This window comes from Amia ocellicauda, chromosome 6 (assembly GCF_036373705.1).
Source record: "Amia ocellicauda isolate fAmiCal2 chromosome 6, fAmiCal2.hap1, whole genome shotgun sequence".
NCBI lineage: Eukaryota > Metazoa > Chordata > Actinopteri > Amiiformes > Amiidae > Amia > Amia ocellicauda.
Window position 1 is genome coordinate 49,875,464 of NC_089855.1, and position 19,933 is coordinate 49,895,396.

Consider the following 19,933-nt stretch of genomic DNA (forward strand, 5'->3'; position numbering starts at 1 on the left):
CGAGTTACAAAAAATTATTGTGGGTAAAGACATTGTATACAGAGTTGAAAAGATATTAGCTGAGAAAACCCAGAACCGGAAAAAATATGTGTTGGTGAAATGGCTTGGATGGCCTGAAAAGTTCAATAGTTGGGTCCCGGAACAACAGGTTTGTGATATTCAAGCCTTATAACAACATGCCCGCTGGTGTGATGGGGTCATTACTTTCGATACTCAAGATGGAATCAGGAGGCTTCTACGTGACTCTACCCAGTAACGCCTCTCTCGATATATACCCTAAAAATGAAATATCCAGTTACACGGTACAATTTGGAAAATCTATAGATCTAAGGGGGTCGTGGGAAGTGGGGTTGGCGGAAATACAGTATCCTTACACTTGGGCTGTTTTACAAGATAAGGATGCCACCTTCGCCATTTTTGACGATGTTAAAAAGAGTCAATGGACATTCACGATGCAAGGAGGTTATTATGACAATGTGGATACAATATTAGATGAGATGCATAAACAGTTCTCAGAAGGCACCCCCAACATCAAGCTATATTACAACCCTATTAAAAACAGAGTGTACAAGGTGTCAAAACCTGGTATTAGCATTCAAACCAAAGGACAACTGGGGCGTATATTAGGGTTCTATTCTGACACAGAGAGCAGGTTCTCAGAAGTGGTGGCACCCTTCCCGGCTGACATCAGTGGCGGCTTTTACACTCTTTATGTGTATACGGATATCATAACACACCAGAGGGTCGGGGATAGCTATGTCCCCCTTTTGAGAAATGTACTTATTAAAGGTAAAAGCAATGACATGGTCACAATTACTTATGACAAGCCACACTACGTACCAGTCTCAAAGACCCACTTTGACAACATCACGATCGAAGTAAAATCGGATCAGAATATCAACGTACCCTTCCGCTTCGGTAAAGTTATTGTCAAACTACATTTTCGACCCCTGAAACAGTGTGTACATTATTAAAATGGCTACCTCGAGGGGTTATGTAGATCCTAGCGCCTATGTGGATTATTACAAGATGCAAGCCGTGAACGGCTTGCCCGGTTTTGTAGGAGCCCCCACAATGTATGGAGCCGGTCTAGGAGGACTCTTTCGTGGTCTCTTTAGAATGGCCGTACCCCTGCTTAAGAGAGGCTCTGCTATAGCCAGACCCCACTTGAAATCAGCGGCTAAAAATATTGTTAGTGACGTGTTCACCAATGTTATGAACCGGGCAGCTAGCCATGAGCAGCAGGAGGGTTCGGGTCTCATTGGTAATGGCGAGGAGGGGGGGTAAAAGAAGAAACAGTATGTGTCCACCAGGGCGACGAAGATCCGTGGCTAACAAAAAACGAAGAAGCTCTCATTCTCCAACATATCGTGGAAACACTCGGAGAAGGAAGCAGCACAAGAAAAAACCTGCAAAAAGAAAGTCTCAAAGAAAGACAAATAGAGCCTCAGGATACATCTTTTAAAAATGTCTTTTGTCCACAGTCTATCGGAAGAATGCGTCAAATCAGAACTGGATCTGTTTACAGTTCCATACACTCAAACGAGTATAGATAAGAGCATATATGTAGAGATACCCCCTCTTTCCGCAATTTCAGATACGGCCCCTCTGGAGTTTTTTATTGCTGGCAATGGCGAGGATTATATTGATTTGAATAACACATTTATTTTAATGAACTGTAAAGTGACTGATGAGGATGGCGATGCAATCGAGAAGACGGCCAACGCTGGGGTCATCAATTACCCGGTGGCCACCATGTTTTCACAGGTGGATGTGACCCTGGGAGATCGGCTCATTAGTCAAAGCAGCAATACTTACCCCTATAGGGCCATGATGGAGTGTATCCTTAATTATAGTGAGGAGACCCTAAGCAAACAGTTCAGCCCCGGCCTTTTCTTCAAAGACACCCCAGAAGCTATGGACGACCAGGATCCAGAGGGACTCAATAAGGGTTTGCAAAAAAGAACGGCCTTTTCAACAGAAGGGAGGACCTTTGAGCTAATGGGACATATTCATGCAGACATATTTTTCCAAGAAAAACTCATGCTCAACGGGGTAGACATTAAAATTAAAATGATCCGTAGTAAAAGTGCTTTTTGTCTGATGACCCCTGATACTGAAAAATATAAACTGACCATATTATCGGCCTCGCTGTTTGTGAAAAAAGTATCCGTCTCCCCGGCGGTTAAACTAGGACATGCGCAGGCTTTAATGACGGCAAACGCCAAGTACCCGATCGAAAGAGTCTATATGAAAGTCCACAGTATCCCCGCAGGGACACGGGTGATGAACCAGGAAAATCTGTTTCTAGGCCAGCTCCCAAAACAGGTTATTATAGGTCTCGTGGATAATGATGCATTTACCGGGGTTTACAACAAGAACCCCTTTAACTTTAAACATTATAACGCGGAATTTATAGCACTGTACGTCGATGGTGTGCAGGTTCCATCCAGACCTTTTCAACCTGACTTTGAAAACGGCAACGCGGTTCGTGAATATTACAGTCTAGTACTGGCTACGGGTCGCCATCTCAAGGATCAACCTCTGCTGATCGATCGCCGGGAATACTGCAGCGGTTACACCCTGTACGGTTTCAACCTGACCCCTGACGAAGAGTGTGGACAACATTTTTCACTGATGAAGACGGGCAATATGCGTTTGGAGGTGCGTTTCAAGCAGCCTCTACCACGCACTGTAAATATGGTCGTGTATGCTGTGTTTGACAACATTATTGAGGTGAATCAGAGGAGAAACGTTCTGTATGATTATTATTAAAATGAACACCAGAGAGCTCAACCACATCATGAATGCCCTGGACGGCTCACGGAAAGTGTTTCAAGGAGTCTACGCCTGCGACCAGCTGCCTAAATTTAAGATCAAGAATTTACCTGCAATGTACATAATCAACACACACCCTAAAAATATGCCCGGAGAACATTGGCTGGCTATTTATCTAAGGGAGGACCGCCGTGGGGAATTTTTTGATTCCTATGGAAACCCCCCGGATTTCAGACCTTTCCCTCGGAAGATCAATAACTTTCTGCTCAACAACTGTCAAGAAACCATTTACAGCGGTCATCAAGTACAAAGTCTTCAGACCTTCACTTGTGGTCAACACTGTGTGTTTTTCTTATATCATAGATCTAAAGGAAGGTCATACCCCGATATTATGTCCTTGTACAGTGAGGATTTAGGCCAAAATGATAAAAAAGTGGCAGAGTTTGTCAGGACACTGTGGACCCCCCCTTATAACACAATTACTTACGACCCTAGCCAGCCATGTATACAGATGGGGTGTTCTTGTGAGGATTTTAAAAGATGTCATGCGTGTTAAAGTGAAAAAATAATGAAAACAGCCTTTGAATCATTAGTTTTGTTTTTATTCAACACAAATCTTATACAAAGCAGGGTTATGTTATAAATAAATGTACAACATTTGAAAATAAAAATAAAAAATAAAAAAATTGTTTGTCGGTTCCTTATTTACAGGGGAGACAAATAAAAACATGAGATTAATAAGCTTCCCAACGATGGATAGATCCTGAGGAGGGTTGCTCAACACGGTCAGAGTAATGAGATATCGGCGTCAGATCAGTCACCACCTCTTTACACAGACGGATTTTTTGTCGCGTTTCCTGGTTAGGGACTGTTGATTGGGGCATGTTCAGACAGGCCATCGCCTGTAGGAAAGCATTCCAGCCTACAGGTCGGCGACTATCGGGTACCTTATTAGTGCTAGTGACACTCTTCAACAAATCAAACATGTGTGAACCTTTGATCAGTTGTCCTTTAAAAACAAATTCACCCTGTTCATTCCAAGTCGTTACCCGCGGTTTCTGAACCATTTTGTGCAGAATATATTCTGCATGTCTTTTGCTTCTGGCCGGCATGTTTCTCAAAACATCCGTTACAACATCTCCCTCTGAACTCTCAACAGGTTCGGGCACCGCAACATCTTTATCAACCGTACCCCCCGCATCAGTCCCAGAACCATTTTCTTGAGAGGCCATGGTTAAAGTTAAAATGTTTTGATCTTTTTCACCCTGTCTAACCAGACGGAGGTAGCGCTGTAACGTGTTGCTATACATCTGGGCTTTGGAATACTGATTTAAATCGGCCCTGGCCAGTATAGCTTTCATTTCAGAGTCCAGGTTGTTTTCGGCCGTTTGTCTAATGGGCTCTGGCCCGACAACATTTTTTCTCAGTTTCTCAAGCTGCTCCTGAGGGATCAAAAACATTTTCTGAGCATATTCCATTATTAACCCACTCTGGAAGCTAGAAGACTGGTTAGGAAAGGCACGGCTATGCTCAACAGCGGTCCTATAAAACCTCCGGTTTGATTAATCTTCTTTCTTTTTCTTTTAATAGAATACTTCTTATTAGCGATGATCTTGATAACCGCTTTTTGTTTTTTGAGTTTAGAATGTTGAGAAGGGGTTAGGGGTATATTACCGCGTAAGATGTTAAAAGCTATTTCACACAGGGTCTCGATCAAATCCGAGGGGGCCCCTGCCAGCACAGCTTTCCTATGGCGCGGGCTCCCCTCAAATAACATTTGCAAAAGCGGCAGATTTCTTTTAATCCGAACAGACATTCTTATTTATTTCCTTTTCTTTAGCACATACACTGCCGGCCAATCGGGCGGGCACAAACCTGTTCTGAGGCGAAAGTCTTCTGGGGTTTGTGCTTTTAAGTCCACAATCAAGTACCCGTAGGGTTTTTTGGTGGCATCCTCAAATGCCTCCAAAAAGAATTTGGTCTGGTTAGGGTACATTTGACGAGCCAAGACGGTGACCTGTAGTTTATCTCTGGGGTTTTTAAAAATAATTATATAATTGGCATTTAAATTAATAGTGCGGCTTTTTTTACCTTGAAAAAATAGATTTTGAACTAAATAAATAATACTTAAATTCCTATGATGAGTGTACTTTGTGAAAGCTTTTTCCACTTCACTGATGTCACCGGCCTGCTCCATCAGGTCATCAAGGATCACTAGATTAGTTTGTCCGGGCGGGAACAGGTCATCGTCACACAACGAGGCGGGGAGACCTTGCACAAATTTCAGATTATTTTTTTTTGATGCCAAATCATCGTAGAGAGGTTGCCAGCAAGAGTAACACCACACTATGTTGTCAAGAGCTTGGGACACGGTTGCGTCCACATCTTCTATGATGTTCTTTATAAGATAGCTCTTACCCGAATTGGAGGGACCGGCTATAATACAGGAGAAAGGGTGTTGAAGTCTGTTATCAAAACCACTGCTAATATCCATAAGGCAGAGTGGTATAATCAGTCTTCAACACTCTTTTATTGTACACCACCCTGAACCGTTTGTTTAGTGATCTATTTTCCAATGTGTACCCCTTTTTATTGTGATAGATCTGATTTCCGGCTGTAATAATCTCGCGAGGAGGCGCGTCTTTCTCGGTTACAAAACTTTGTACCAGGGTCGTCAGAGACTTGATGTTAATGAGCTTGTTGTTACAATGGTTCAGAGTGAAACCCTTAACTTTCATACAGGTCTTACCCGCAGCCGTTCTGTATGCGTAAGTCTTAGGACCCCCTGAAACAAACTCCACTATGTGGTCCTGAGGATCTAGCTCGCTCGTTAACTCCCCAAGGTAGTCCCCGAGGGGAGGGACCCAATCCCCTGGCCTGGTGACAAAGATTACAGAGTCAGTATCATGATAGAGCGTGCGTTCCTGCAGCTGATCCATTAAGTTGTACAGTTCAAGCCGGGCGTAAGCCGTGGTAAAAACCGCTATGAAAACATTAACGTTTCCCTGTTTGGTGGGGAAATCTTTAGGGGCCCTCCACTGGACCTGTGCCACGTGGTCATTTAAGAATTGAAAGTGTGATACTGCATGTTGTTTGGAAAAGATAAATTCTATAAACTGTTCAGGGGTTTTAATCAAGGTTGTGTTTAGACGGTTATTTCTTTCCCCAAACTTACCCCACAGACTGTTTAAAATCAGTTTGGACATTTGTCTCTTGGCGGGGTTTACAGTTATGTTCCCCGGCTCTAGACGGATCCCTTCCTTTTCAAAATATTGCTGAACGTACCGCTCTTTGGCAGCGGAGTCAACACACCATGAGGGATAGCCCGATGCCTCCTGTTTCCCTTTCAGATGGGTCATAATGTACTCAGCAAAAAGAGTATCAGATTTTTCAGAAAAATGCCAAACCTCATACACCTTACCGACTCTGTAACCTTTCTCCACCGCCTTGTCAAGCTCAATGCTACACCAGACACCCGTCAGCGCTCTCTCGTCATCACTGTGCAGACAAGAGGTATTTTGATTTTCAGTTTCCACACACGTTCTACACAGAGGGAACATCAATTTTCCCGAACACCTGTAAGGCAACACGGGTAGGAACAGCTCACGAGGAGGGTACATGGTGACTTTGATCAAACCAAAGTACTGTCCGATTTCGAGAAAGTCACGATAAACAATGGTTGGATGCCCCACCGGGTACATTTTGGTCTTGTTGACATAAGGGTACAGACTGGTGAAATCATAGTAATCTACTCTCTCACCCTCCTTTACCTCATAATGTAAACAGAGGGCGTTGGTACGACCCCCAAATAACGCATCCCTGGGCTCTAGACGTTCAGGAAAGTCCAAGGTTTCCATAAACCGTTGTACCTCCACATCCTGTTGCTTCAGGGTCGTCCACGCGTGTTCCCAAATCACCAGTACATTCAAACCATAGGTGTTTTTTAAAGTTTCAATTCGTTCCTGGAAATCATAGTACATATCACCGCAGAGTTTTTGTGTTACGGGGTTAAAGGTGTTTGGGTCGAAGCACTGAGGACAGCCATGGTAAATACAACCAGCAAACTCATAAGCGGTACGCCGCCCGGACACGTCGCTAAAACCGTCTAAGTAGTAAGGACCCATTTTGACTTCCCCTTGATTTAAAGCATGTCTGATGAAGATGTTATCCCGGGCACTCAGATATTCCAGCCACTGTATGGAGACAGTCGAAAAGTTCTTTTGTCTAGCACGATAGTTGTCAGAAGTGGTGTCCGCTATAGTGTTTTTCTGCAAGAAATTGGATCGATACATTTTCATGCAGAGAGACGCTATGGTCACACTTTGCAAAGGGTCGAGACCCGACGTGTTGATAACCTCGGTGCGGAAACGCAAACAGGCTTCTTTAAGGATCTCCACATCATTTTTACAATAAGCGGCCATCTCTTCTCGGAAATCAAAAACACCCCCCTTAACCGTATTGTACCATTTAAAGAATTCCTCCCTCTCATGAGACATCATAGTATCAACCCCATAATAAGAGGCGGGCGGGTAGGACCCTCGATAATTTTGAGTGTCCTTAGTATTAAAAAAATGGCAGAACCAACCTTTCTTCTGAGCCTCAAAACCCAGAGCTTTAGGCAAAGCGCTCAATTTCATGGGGAGGAAATTTAACGAGTCTATGTAACGTTGGTTGAAAGCCTCGTCGGTGAAACACATGATCTTGCTACCCTGAGCTATTATTTTTGGGGTCACCCCATTTTCCACCAGATACTTCATCAATATGTAAGAATCATAACCCTTAGCATTGTGGGCAATAAATGTGTAATTGAGGTATTTTGGACCGCGATACCGCGTAAAGAAATCCCTGACACAACTCTCACCGCTAGCTGACCACTCACAATCCAACATGTCAATACAGTGTATATAATTAGCAACATGGACCCCGTTTTCTTGCCGGCATTCAAAATCAAAAAAGACATACCGGTTGTGCGGCGGCTCCTTTTTAACCGGCTGAATAAAGCACTGGTGTTCAGACCCCGGGGTTAAATCCGCATTACAGATCCTACATCTCGGTTCCAGACATTTGTGTGGTTTTACCTCATGAAAACGGTACTGGAGGCAACACTGCGGGCAATATTTAGTTTGATCACAATAACTCCGTTTTTTAACCCCCTCAGCAGCGGCCCTCTGCACCTTATGTTCGGAAAAACAGAACGCGGAGAGACAAATCCTTAAGCAATCTTTACATCGGATGGTAGGGGCCAAACCCTTACGACATTGCGGATTGAAACAGACGTTACAGTAACCGTCACAGCGGTGCTTAAGCTTATCATTGAAGGCCTTATAACACCAATGACAAACATACGAACAACCCAAAAAAGCCGTCAAACTCTTTATTCCAAAGTAATGACTATCACTTAGGAAGAGAAACAGTGTCTGTGTATGGGTTTCAGGATGTGTCTGAAATTTCACAAATACTTCCTTTACCTCACAACGGTACCACACAACAATTTTTAAAGACAACAACTCCTCAAACATGGCAATGTCTGAAAAGGCAACCATCTGTTGAGAGTTTAAGCCGGCCCTCTGATGAAGCATTAAAGCCTCTTGCATAGCTTGGGGTTCAGGCATGTCGGGGGTGAGTAGTTTTATTAAACTGTAAGCAAAACAGAGCTTATTGTCCCCATTGGAACTCACCACTAATTGCCTGAGCTTGTTCCTAATTATGTCGTTCTTCAAGCATTTCGACAGTCTTCTAAGCGCCCCACCCTCAGGGTTAGGAACCACATTCATTACCAGAGACAGACTTTCATCAGCTAAGATGGATGCGTTACTTTGCAATAACGCTTCGATTTTAGCCAGAAATTCATCAACATCTAAATTATCTCCACTCAGCATTACAGATAGGTTGCTAAACAAATCATCCCCTCTGAGTTCTAACTGTACAACATCTCGAGGTCTGACCCTTTCAGCAACCTGTTCAAGCATGTTTTGCAAGGCCTCGTGTATGTTGACAAATATTTCTGCATAATTGTCACAATTTAAAAGTTCTGCAAAATTAAAACGCTGAATCATTTCAAAATTGTTATAGGCCGGTCTATCTATAATCACGGGATCACTGGTACTTTTGGACACATCATCATTTTGAACAAAGCCTTCAACCCCTACATTCTCACAGAGCATGTCATCCACAGCCTTATCAGTCTCAGAACCCTCCACATTCCGAACACCCCCACCGCTGACATCTACAAAACCCCCTTTTTGAGGAGGCTCATTTAAAGCCTGTAAAAGTCCTTCAAAGATATCCACCCGGTTAATGTCAAGACCCTCCTCTATAGTGACGGCTGCTTCTGCCGCCGTACTGTGTTCTAATTGTCTCAAATCATTTATAATAGGGGCAGAATTTGGTCGGGGTAGCGTCTCCAAAGCCTCCACCATTTCAAACAAATCGGGGTGAACTAGGGGTTGAACCTCTATAAGCGCTACCGTTGGGAGGTGGTTATTTAGATCATTGACCATCTGTAACAGGTCGGGGTTCACGGTAAGTCTGGTAATTCACATTCTATCGGTGGTGATTGGGGGTTATTTAAATCATTTATCATTTGTAATAGTTCCTGGTTCATTGGGACATCAGAGGAGTTCACAACAGGGCCGAGGGTGTTCTCTCGGGAAGGTCTTTTTGGGGCCCTAACTTGTTCATAATCCTTTAGTTTGTGAGTTCTTTTACCAAGTCCGGACATTTTTTTTATTTTTTATTTTTCCAACAACCCACAATAGTAAGGCGTTTTGTATCTATTAAAACATTAAATACGGTACAATTCGTTAGTAAGGGTATTAATAAGGGTGTTTTGGCTCTCTATCACAAGGTTTTGCCCCACTAACACAAGTCTTTGATTTAGTAACAAGGTATGTAGCAACTCATGCCGACCTTCAGGAAGTAGCTCCGGGGGATGGTGTCCTGGCTCAGCTGCAAAGGATGGTCGCTCCGGTAAATCTCGGTCGAAGGAGGCAGGGAGCGAGCGTATACTCACGGACGGAGACCAAGAAGGCCTTTGCGGTGACACCCTGGCCAATCGCGGTGTACTGTTCAGCGTTTCTGTAGCCAAGAAACGGGGCTGGGGGGACGATGTTGAAACCAGTCCGTCGTTGGGTGGTGTGTCAACCCTGACTGACGGCGACCCCTGAGGTTGTTGGTTGCCTGTATTTGTTCCGCCCGACAATGCGGCGGGCTGAATCTGGATTGTTGAATTACCCCCAGAAGGCTGTGGCCTGAGTAGATGTTGGGGGATCTCCAAGACCACCGTGGAGGATCCTCTCGGTGATCTCTCCGGGGAAGATGTTTGATCCCACTTAGACGGGGTAATTGTCCTCAATAGCTCATCCACAGAATGACTATCCCAAGAGTCTTGGGAAGAATAAAAATATACATTACATTTACATCTTTAAACGGCGACAGAAATCAAACTTAAAACAACATGTCCAGGACCTTCAAAACCTTTAGCTTTTTTAGACCTTTGAAAATAGGCTTAGACATTCACTACAACGCCTTATTATTTACAGACAATATATTTATTAGGACTTGATAATAAATGTAAAACAGAGAAGCCTCTGTAAATAAACTGTTTCTTAAATGTAATATTGTTAATAAAACACTTTTTATACACACACACACCACATTTCATTTTTAAACGAACCTTCCAAGTGTAAACGCTTCCTGATCCCGGGACTTCCTGTTTCACAAACGTTTTCACGATCTGTTTAAATATTAAATACAATGAACACCTTCAAGCCTTTTCCTACAGCCACTTTAAAACAGAAGTATAATTGCGGGAGATAAGCCAAACAACTTACTAAAACCTTTCGGACAGCTTTACTTCCTAACCAGACGGTCGGGCAATCGGTCATTTCTAAACACATGCCCCAGAAACAAGCCTAGACCTGTCCGGACTTCTAAAGATCTTTCCCAGAACCCCCAAGACCTACAGGAAATGGGCACCCCTCGCTTAAATATTAGCCCTCAACGGGCAAACAAAACCCTTTTAAAAACATTAAAGTTTGAAAGATCTTACTTACCTCCAAAGAATATTCGTTTCTTATGTTTTTCAGCTGGTTTAGCTTTTTGCACTTCTGTGAAGGTAAGAGACATGTTTAACCTTTAACCACCCCGCTTTATAAAAAGCTTTAACCTCTTACAAGCGGCAGATATATACTCACCGCTATCAGATACAGGGGCTGACGGCCTTTCAGATTCTTGAAAGGTTACGGTTCTCGAAGGTAAAACTAAACAAGCCCTCGCTGTGGAAGGCCTTTCGTTGTCTCGAACCACGTTTCTTAATACTGTTAGAAAGGATATTTTTTTAAATTAACAAGACGGGCCTCAAACATCTTACAGAAACGTTATACAAACAAACAGGGGTTTAGTTCTTACCCGGTCGGCAGACAGCCTGTCTAGGGACAACCACTTCTCTTGGTTGATCCTCGGAGACATTAATCACAGGCCTTTCGATAGTTTCTGTGTAATTAAAGAGACCGCCATTAATATATATTAAAACGTTTTCATAACTCTAATGAGCCGCTTCAAAACACAACCACACACCCATACATAAGAACCCTTGAGCGCAAACACAAAAATCTTACCGTCGTTGTTCCAGATGATCTCCTCAGCGTTGGGAATTAACTCCTGTTGACTGGCTGAAAAATAATTTTACAGAACTTAAAACAGATGTTATAACCTTATTTACAATACATGCCCACAACCCGCTCTGAGTTAATGAAAATAATCTGAAGACGTACCTAAAAACTCGTTTAAATCGAAGTCGTTGATGTTGTTTCCGGACATTGTTGATCTTTAGGCTTAAATCGAAAGGTCAGTATGAGTCTGTCGAGCTGAAGACCAGACCTTCATACTTATACTGATGGCCGGATGCCGGATCTGCTTGTAAGGCATTGTTCTGGGCTGGCCTTTGTGCCGTCCTGTTACCAATTAACATATCAAAACCAACCAATAAAATGACCCTGCATCAATTTCAAATAGAAACCAAGATGGCGACGATCTCTCTCCTCTCTACTCTAAACTTTTATTAGAACCTTTTGGTCTCTCAAAAAAACATTTTTAAGCATCAAGACCTATAGTCAATAAACACTAAGAATATTTCAGGCCTTTATACGCGCTAAAAAACAACCTGAGCCAAGAAAATAACTATAAAGATCTAAAATAAGTAGCGCTTTTCCAGTGATTTTTTTTTTTTTTTAATAGCGATGCTTTGTTTGGTATTAAACAAGTCACAAACTACTCAGAACAGCGTTTATCCCCACAAAAGAGATATTTGGGTTTATTTTACAAAGCTTATAAATTATATAGTTTAAAAGTATTCTGAATGTTTTGAGACCACACGCCATGCCTACGTTTGTCTGAGCCCACCCCCGTCCCCCGTGGTGTGAGTGATTTAGCCTTGAGTGTTGTGATCTATTTAGCATTGAGTGATCAGTTGTTTTAATTTTTTAAATGATTCCTTATCATCAGGGATTGAGCCTGCTAAAATACCTTAAAAACATATCCTTATCTTAAGTCTAACTCTTATGAGCTTTAAGACCCTAGAATGTATTTAAGTAAAACGAATGAACACATTATGTGTGAGATAAAATATAACCACAGCTTTTTTTTTTTTTTTTTTTTTTTTACAAAAACAATTAACCTATACCGACAAACACCCACACACACACACACTCTCTTTTTTTAAATTTTATTTTTAATTAAATTTGAGGGGAGAGACAGAGCCATATACATTGGGGTTAACATAAGTACCCTATGCAAAACAGGAATTGTTAGGACCTGTGACCATTACAGACAACAGAACTTGTTGATCTTATAAAATGATTGGGCGAGAGAGAGAGATATAGAGACAGACAGAGACAGAGCCAGTGTGAATATGATAAACGCACTATTCAAAATGGCATTGTTAAGACCTGGGACCATTACAGACAACAGAACTTGTTGATCTTATAAAATGCTTGGGCGAGAGAGACAGAGAGAGAGAGACAGACAGAGACAGAGACAGAGACAGTGTGAATATGATAAACGCACTATTCAAAATGGCATTGTTAAGACCTGGGCCCCTTACATGTATATTTAAAAAAGACCCCCAACCACTACAGGAAGACCCGACCCATTCACACTCTACAGTTGACCAACAAGAACAACAAGAACAACCGATTATGGGTGGCCTTGTTGTTCAGGGTTTTAGGGGTGTACACTTTCTGACGGATATGACGTAGGAATAATTAAGGAAATAACTCTAAAATCACGCCCCCCAATAATGACGTAGGAATATTAATAAGCTTAGGGCATACGTCATAACAAAATAGGCCGCGCCCAAAAAACCCTACTATCTACTCCTGTGTGGTGCATTTTCTCTCTCTCTATCTGTGATTAAATCCTTACCTATATACATATGTCCATGAACGTTTCTGGTAACTCATGTAAATCACATCACACGACGGGCAGTCATCTTTTCGGTCACTTTGAAAGTTTTGCTCATGACAATCCTTTTCTATTGCGGCACGATGGCTGCCACCGATGAAGGAAAGTCGTCCGCAGTTGGCTGCAAGCTTGCCTGAAGCGCAGGAAAGGACTTACTCGCGACGTGCCACTTAAAGACTGAAGAAGTGGGGGTCGGCCTCACCGAGAGCCCTGAGGATTAGCTCACGTGGTAGAGCGCTCGCTTAGCATTGTAGCGTTATGTTGGGTGTATTTGGATAAGAGTATCTGGGCTCTGAGCTGAAGCACTGATCTAAAGAAAACCTCTCCCCCCGAAAGTTATCAGATTCCCTTAGCTCATCAGCTTGGAACTGGTTTGCATCAAAGTGACAGTTTTGGGGAGGATGGCACCAAGAAGAGGCCAAATAGTTTGGAATTCTGCTATGAGATGTCTGGAGAAAGGGGCCTGTAGGTGATAAAAACTCATTGAAGTGGACGAGAGCTGAAATCCCGACATAGAGCTACGAACCCAGGCCAACCGGCATTTCCAAAAGATGGCATGGATTGACATCAGTCATAAATCAAGCCCCCCTCCAATAGGACACTGGGGGCTGAAACCGAAATCCAATCTCAAAAACTCAAGAACCAATCACCTCTTGATCTGACAGACTATAAGGAACAGCGGGCAGTCTTTCTCGCTCTCTCTCACCTGAACCAGTAACTCGCTGCCACAGCTCAACCTGTAGCTCTGTTGCCAGAACCGGAACCAGAAACCAACTAAGTCTTTTCCGGCAACAGAAGAGTTAAACTTGGAGAAGGAGATTGAGCCGTACGAAGAATTCTTTTAAAGGACTTTATTAAATAAAGAACTTTACAGACTGCGCTGCCCGCCTGTGCCCACCTGATCAGTGGAGTTTTACAGCTGGACAATTGACTAAGTCGACTGTATACGAAAGTGTCAGTCATTTAAATAGCTATTTGAGTCTTAAGAAACTTGACCCTTGGAACAAACATGGCCCTGCTTTCCTCAAAGACTTTGTCTTCAAATAAGTACGGTGAGAGACCCTGCTTGCCAAGAAGATTTTGTGCACAACCTTGGAGCCTTCAAACCAGTGGAAAATCTGTTTGGAAACGACTCTACTTTCGCGAAACCCCAACTTCCAGGTGTATCGACTGAGTGGAAGTTCTTGGACAAAGCCGAACCGGACTGCCTTTGTTCCAAACCACACGGACCTCGTGCCGTGTGCTGTTATCTGAGCCCGAAGCCAGAGAGGCCTCTCTGCGACGAAGTTCAGATAAGTTTAACAGTTTGGAGTTCATGATTCATGACATTTGAGAAATCAATTAGAAATGTTAATCTGTGATTCATAACTCTAGAATGTGTAATATCATTTAGTTTTCTTAAATATAAATGTGTGTTGCATTAAACTGTTTTGTTGATCATTTTAGAAATAAAATCTGTCAACGCCGAGAAATATCTTCTCATTCCTGTTTAACTGTTTAGTCTGAAATTGACACAAGTTAATAGACATTAGATTATTGGTGGCCCTGCCTATCCTTAATCATTGAATAATAATCAGTTAAGGGAAATTGTGGTAACAAGTAATGATAGGATCTTTCTCGGCACCTAAACGTGAATGAGACTGATATATATATAACGATAAGTTACCTGACATAAATACTAACCTGCGTAGTTATTTAATGTCTGACTAATAATACTAACGAGAGACTCACCTTCGTCTTAGTAACCGGTATTGTAGTCAATGTGTTTATAACCTTTTTTGTTTAACGATTTGTGTTATCATATGTGATCCCATGGTCTTTGATTTGGTCACGGAAGTGATTTGTCTTCGATTTGTTGATCTAGAGTTGAATTGTAATTAGTTTTTCCCTTTTGTATAATTAGTGTAGTGCTACATTTAGTCTTTGTTTTGAATACATTTGACAATTTATATCTTTGGAATTGGTGTCTGCGTCCAATTATTACAGAAATTGAGTTCTACAAGATTCCAGGATTCGTGATAAGGTGATACTATAAATTCACTTCTTTAATTGAAATGTATAAGTGTACCTTACGCTACAGCATGCGAGAGGCAGCGGGATCGATGCCCGCATTCTCCAAGGCCTCAGGCGCTCGTGCCCCGGTTTCGGGAGAGAGTCGCTCACTTTTCTTGCCGCAGACACAGGCGCAAGGCATTGCCTGTTTGCCGTAAGGTTATCAGACACAACGCGCCGGCGACGGCTGCAGCATTAGCACGCCGGCTGGCCCTTCCGAAGTTCCCCAAAAACGACCGAGATGCCGCTTCGACGTCGTAACCCCTGGAACGACCGCAATGGCACTCCAACCCTCAATCTTCCGATCCGAAGTCAGACCGAAGAGACTGTATGATGTTTTAGATTAAAGATAGTATGCAGACCGAGCAAGTTAGATTTATCGAGCTAGCAAACAGCCATTGAGGCACCTGTTCGGGACGTACCCTGTAGAAATTCCTGTCAACGATAAAAGGATCAAACGGTGGAGAAAAAGCCCGCAGGATGTTTGTCAAAACTCTGTTTGTGGACTGAATGGCTTTCCCAGATTGGCAGGGACTGTTTTTGGTATTGACTGAGGGACAGTTGTAAAAGACAACCTCTCACCGGACCTCTGGCATACACCAAAGAAAGCCACCTCACCTCTCCCCCGGATCTCACAAAACACAATCCCCCCCGCCCCCAGGGAAGACAGACCGCAATCGGACTCGGGCTTGCACCTTTTGATTGGATGAACGGCCGCAAACATTCTATGTCATTTTCTTTTAAAGCTTCACTCGTGCTTGTAAAAAACCGAGGTCTCACTGAAAGAATGCCCTGACGTGGTTGCTTCCAAGCTAGCTGGTTTACAAAGTTCCTTTAACAATGATTTCCAAGAAGGGAAATAATCTATCTGTAATCTGTCAACACAGGCACCTTCTTCTCCGTTAAGCCACGCGGTCACCACCAGGAAGGTGAACGCACCAGGCCGACCCGGAGTTTTCGCCAATTCGTCTCCAAGCCTCCCAAGAGGGAACATAAACAGGCCTTATTCGCAGACACAGGCCCTCACGCAGGGAGTCCACCGCTTCACCGCCGCTGCCCCTGCCAAGGGCCCCAGGTCCCACCGAGACTTGAACTCGGATCGCTGGATTCAGAGTCCAGAGTGCTAACCATTACACCATGGAACCAAGCCCGCTGCCCACCTCTTGCCCGTGACGAAGGTTTCTGCTCTACGCACACGTCTCGCTCTGTCGCACGGCCAAGTCCAGAGTGAGCCAAGTTGCGCCCAGAGTGCTGCGTGTGGCGCGTCACTTCCGGAGCCGTCCCTGGTGGTCTAGTGGTCAGGATTCGGCGCTCTCACCGCCGCGGCCCGGGTTCGATTCCCGGTCAGGGAAAGTGGATCTGTTGCTCTTCCCCTAGGACCTGTGTGGTGCATTTTCTCTCTCTCTATCTGTGATTAAATCCTTACTCATATACATATGTCCATGAACGTTTCTGGTGCTCATGTAAATCACATCACACGACGGGCCGTGATCTTTTCGGTCACTTTGAAAGTTTTGCTCATGACAATCCTTTTCTATTGCGGCACGATGGCTGCCACCGAGGAAGGAAAGTCGTCCGCAGTTGGCTGCAAGCTTGCCTGAAGCGCAGGAAAGGACTTACTCGCGACGTGCCACTTAAAGACTGAAGAAGTGGGGGTCGGCCTCACCGAGAGCCCTGAGGATTAGCTCACGTGGTAGAGCGCTCGCTTAGCATTGTAGCGTTATGTTGGGTGTATTTGGATAAGAGCATTTGGGCTCTGAGCTGAAGCACTGATCTAAAGAAAACCTCTCCCCCCCAAAGTTATCAGATTCCCTTAGCTCATCAGCTTGGAACTGGTTTGCATCAAAGTGACAGTTTTGGGGAGGATGGCACCAAGAAGAGGCCAAATAGTTTGGAATTCTGCTATGAGATGTCTGGAGAAAGGGGCCTGTAGGTGATAAAAACTCTTTGAAGTGGACGAGAGCCGAAATCCCGACATAGAGCTACGAACCCAGGCCAACCGGCATTTCCAAAAGATGGCATGGATTGACATCAGTCATAAATCAAGCCCCCCTCCAACAGGACACTGGGGGCTGAAACCGAAATCCAATCTCAAAAACTCAAGAACCAATCACCTCTTGATCTGACAGACTATAAGGAACAGCGGACAGTGTTTCTCGCTCTCTCTCACCTGAACCAGTAACTCGCTGCCACAGCTCAACCTGTAGCTCTGTTGCCAGAACCGGAACCAGAAACCAACTAAGTCTTTGCCGGCAACAGAAGAGTTAAACTGGGAGAAGGAGATTGAGCCGTACGAAGAATTCTTTTAAAGGACTTTATTAAATAAAGAACTTTACAGACTGCGCTGCCCGCCTGTGCCCACCTGATCAGTGGAGTTTAACAGCTGGACAATTGACTAAGTCGACTGTATACGAAAGTGTCAGTCATTTAAATAGCTATTTGAGTCTTAAGAAACTTGACCCTTGGAACAAACACGGCCCTGCTTTCCTCAAAGACTTTGTCTTCAAATAAGTACGGTGAGAGACCCTGCTTGCCAAGAAGATTTTGTGCACAACCTTGGAGCCTTCAAACCAGTGGAAAATCTGTTTGGAAACGACTCTACTTTCGCGAAACCCCAACTTCCAGGTGTATCGACTGAGTGGAAGTTCTTGGACAAAGCCGAACCGGACTGCCTTTGTTCCAAACCACACGGACCTCGTGCCGTGTGCTGTTATCTGAGCCCAAAGCCAGAGAGGCCTCTCTGCGATGAAGTTCAGATAAGTTTAACAGTTTGGAGTTCATGATTCATGACATTTGAGAAATCAATTAGAAATGTTAATCTGTGATTCATAACTCTAGAATGTGTAATATCATTTAGTTTTCTTAAATATAAATGTGTGTTGCATTAAACTGTTTTGTTGATAATTTTAGAAATAAAATCTGTCAACGCCGAGAAATATCTTCTCATTCCTGTTTAACTGTTTAGTCTGAAATTGACACAAGTTAATAGACATAAGATTATTGGTGGCCCTGCCTATCCTTAATCATTGAATAATAATCAGTTAAGGGAAATTGTGGTAACAAGTAATGATAGGATCTTTCTCGGCACCAAAACGTGAATGAGACTGATATATATATAACGAGAAGTTACCTGACATAAATACTAACCTGCGTAGTTATTTAATGTCTGACTAATAATACTAACGAGAGACTCACCTTCGTCTTACTAACCGGTATTGTAGTCAATGTGTTTATAACCTTTTTTGTTTAACGATTTGTGTTATCATATGTGATCCCATGGTCTTTGATTTGGTCACGGAAGTGATTTGTCTTCGATTTGTTGATCTAGAGTTGAATTGTAATTAGTTTTTCCCTTTTGTATAATTAGTGTAGTGCTACATTTAGTCTTTGTTTTGAATACATTTGACAATTTATATCTTTGGAATTGGTGTCTGCGTCCAATTATTACAGAAATTGAGTTCTACAAGATTCCAGGATTCGTGATAAGGTGATACTATAAATTCACTTCTTTAATTGAAATGTATAAATGTACCTTACGCTACAGCATGCGAGAGGCGGTGGGATCGATGCCCGCATTCTCCAAGGCCTCAGGCGCTCGTGCCCCGGTTTCGGGGGAGAGTCGCTCACTTTTCTTGCCGCAGACACAGGCGCAAGGCATTGCCTGTTTGCCGTAAGGTTATCAGACACAACGCGCCGGCGACGGCTGCAGCATTAGCACGCCGGCTGGCCCTTCCGAAGTTCCCCAAAAACGACCGAGATGCCGCTTCGACGTCGTAACCCCAGGAACGACCGCAAAGGCACTCCAACCCTCAATCTTCCGATCCGAAGTCAGACCGAAGAGACTGTATGATGTTTTAGATTAAAGATAGTATGCAGACCGAGCAAGTTAGATTTATCGAGCTAGCAAACATCCATTGAGGCACCTGTTCGGGACGTACCCTGTAGAAATTCCTGTCAACGATAAAAGGATCAAACGGTGGAGAAAAAGCCCGCAGGATGTTTGTCAAAACTCTGTTTGTGGACTGAATGGCTTTCCCAGATTGGCAGGGACTGTTTTTGGTATTGACTGAGGGACAGTTGTAAAAGACAACCTCTCACCGGACCTCTGGCATACACCAAAGAAAGCCACCTCACCTCTCCCCCGGATCTCACAAAACACAATCCCCCCCGCCCCCAGGGAAGACAGACCGCAATCGGACTCGGGCTTGCACCTTTTGATTGGATGAACGGCCGCAAACATTCTATGTCATTTTCTTTTAAAGCTTCACTCGTGCTTGTAAAAAACCGAGGTCTCACTGAAAGAATGCCCTGACGTGGTTGCTTCCAAGCTAGCTGGTTTACAAAGTTCCTTTTCGCTTTAACGATGATTTCCAAGAAGGGAAATAATCTATCTGTAATCTGTCAACACAGGCACCTTCTTCTACGTTAAGCCACGCGGTCACCACCAGGAAGATGAACGCACCAGGCCGACCCGGAGTTCTCGCCAATTCGTCTCCAAGCCTCCCAAGAGGGAACATAAATAGGCCTTATTCGCAGACACAGGCCCTCACGCAGGGAGACCACCGCTTCACCGCCGCTGCCCCTGCCAAGGGCCCCAGGTCCCACTGAGACTTGAACTCGGATCGCTGGATTCAGAGTCCAG

General features: G+C 43.7%; 2 non-coding genes across 2 annotated transcripts; one reads left to right on the forward strand and one right to left on the reverse strand.

Moving 5' to 3' along the window:
- Window positions 1–16,364: 16,364 nt before the first annotated feature.
- trnaq-cug (transfer RNA glutamine (anticodon CUG)) lies at window positions 16,365–16,436 on the reverse strand. Its single transcript has one exon. It is a non-coding gene; the product is annotated as a tRNA-Gln (tRNA).
- Window positions 16,437–16,571: 135 nt separating this feature from the next.
- trnae-cuc (transfer RNA glutamic acid (anticodon CUC)) lies at window positions 16,572–16,643 on the forward strand. Its single transcript has one exon. It is a non-coding gene; the product is annotated as a tRNA-Glu (tRNA).
- Window positions 16,644–19,933: the final 3,290 nt, after the last annotated feature.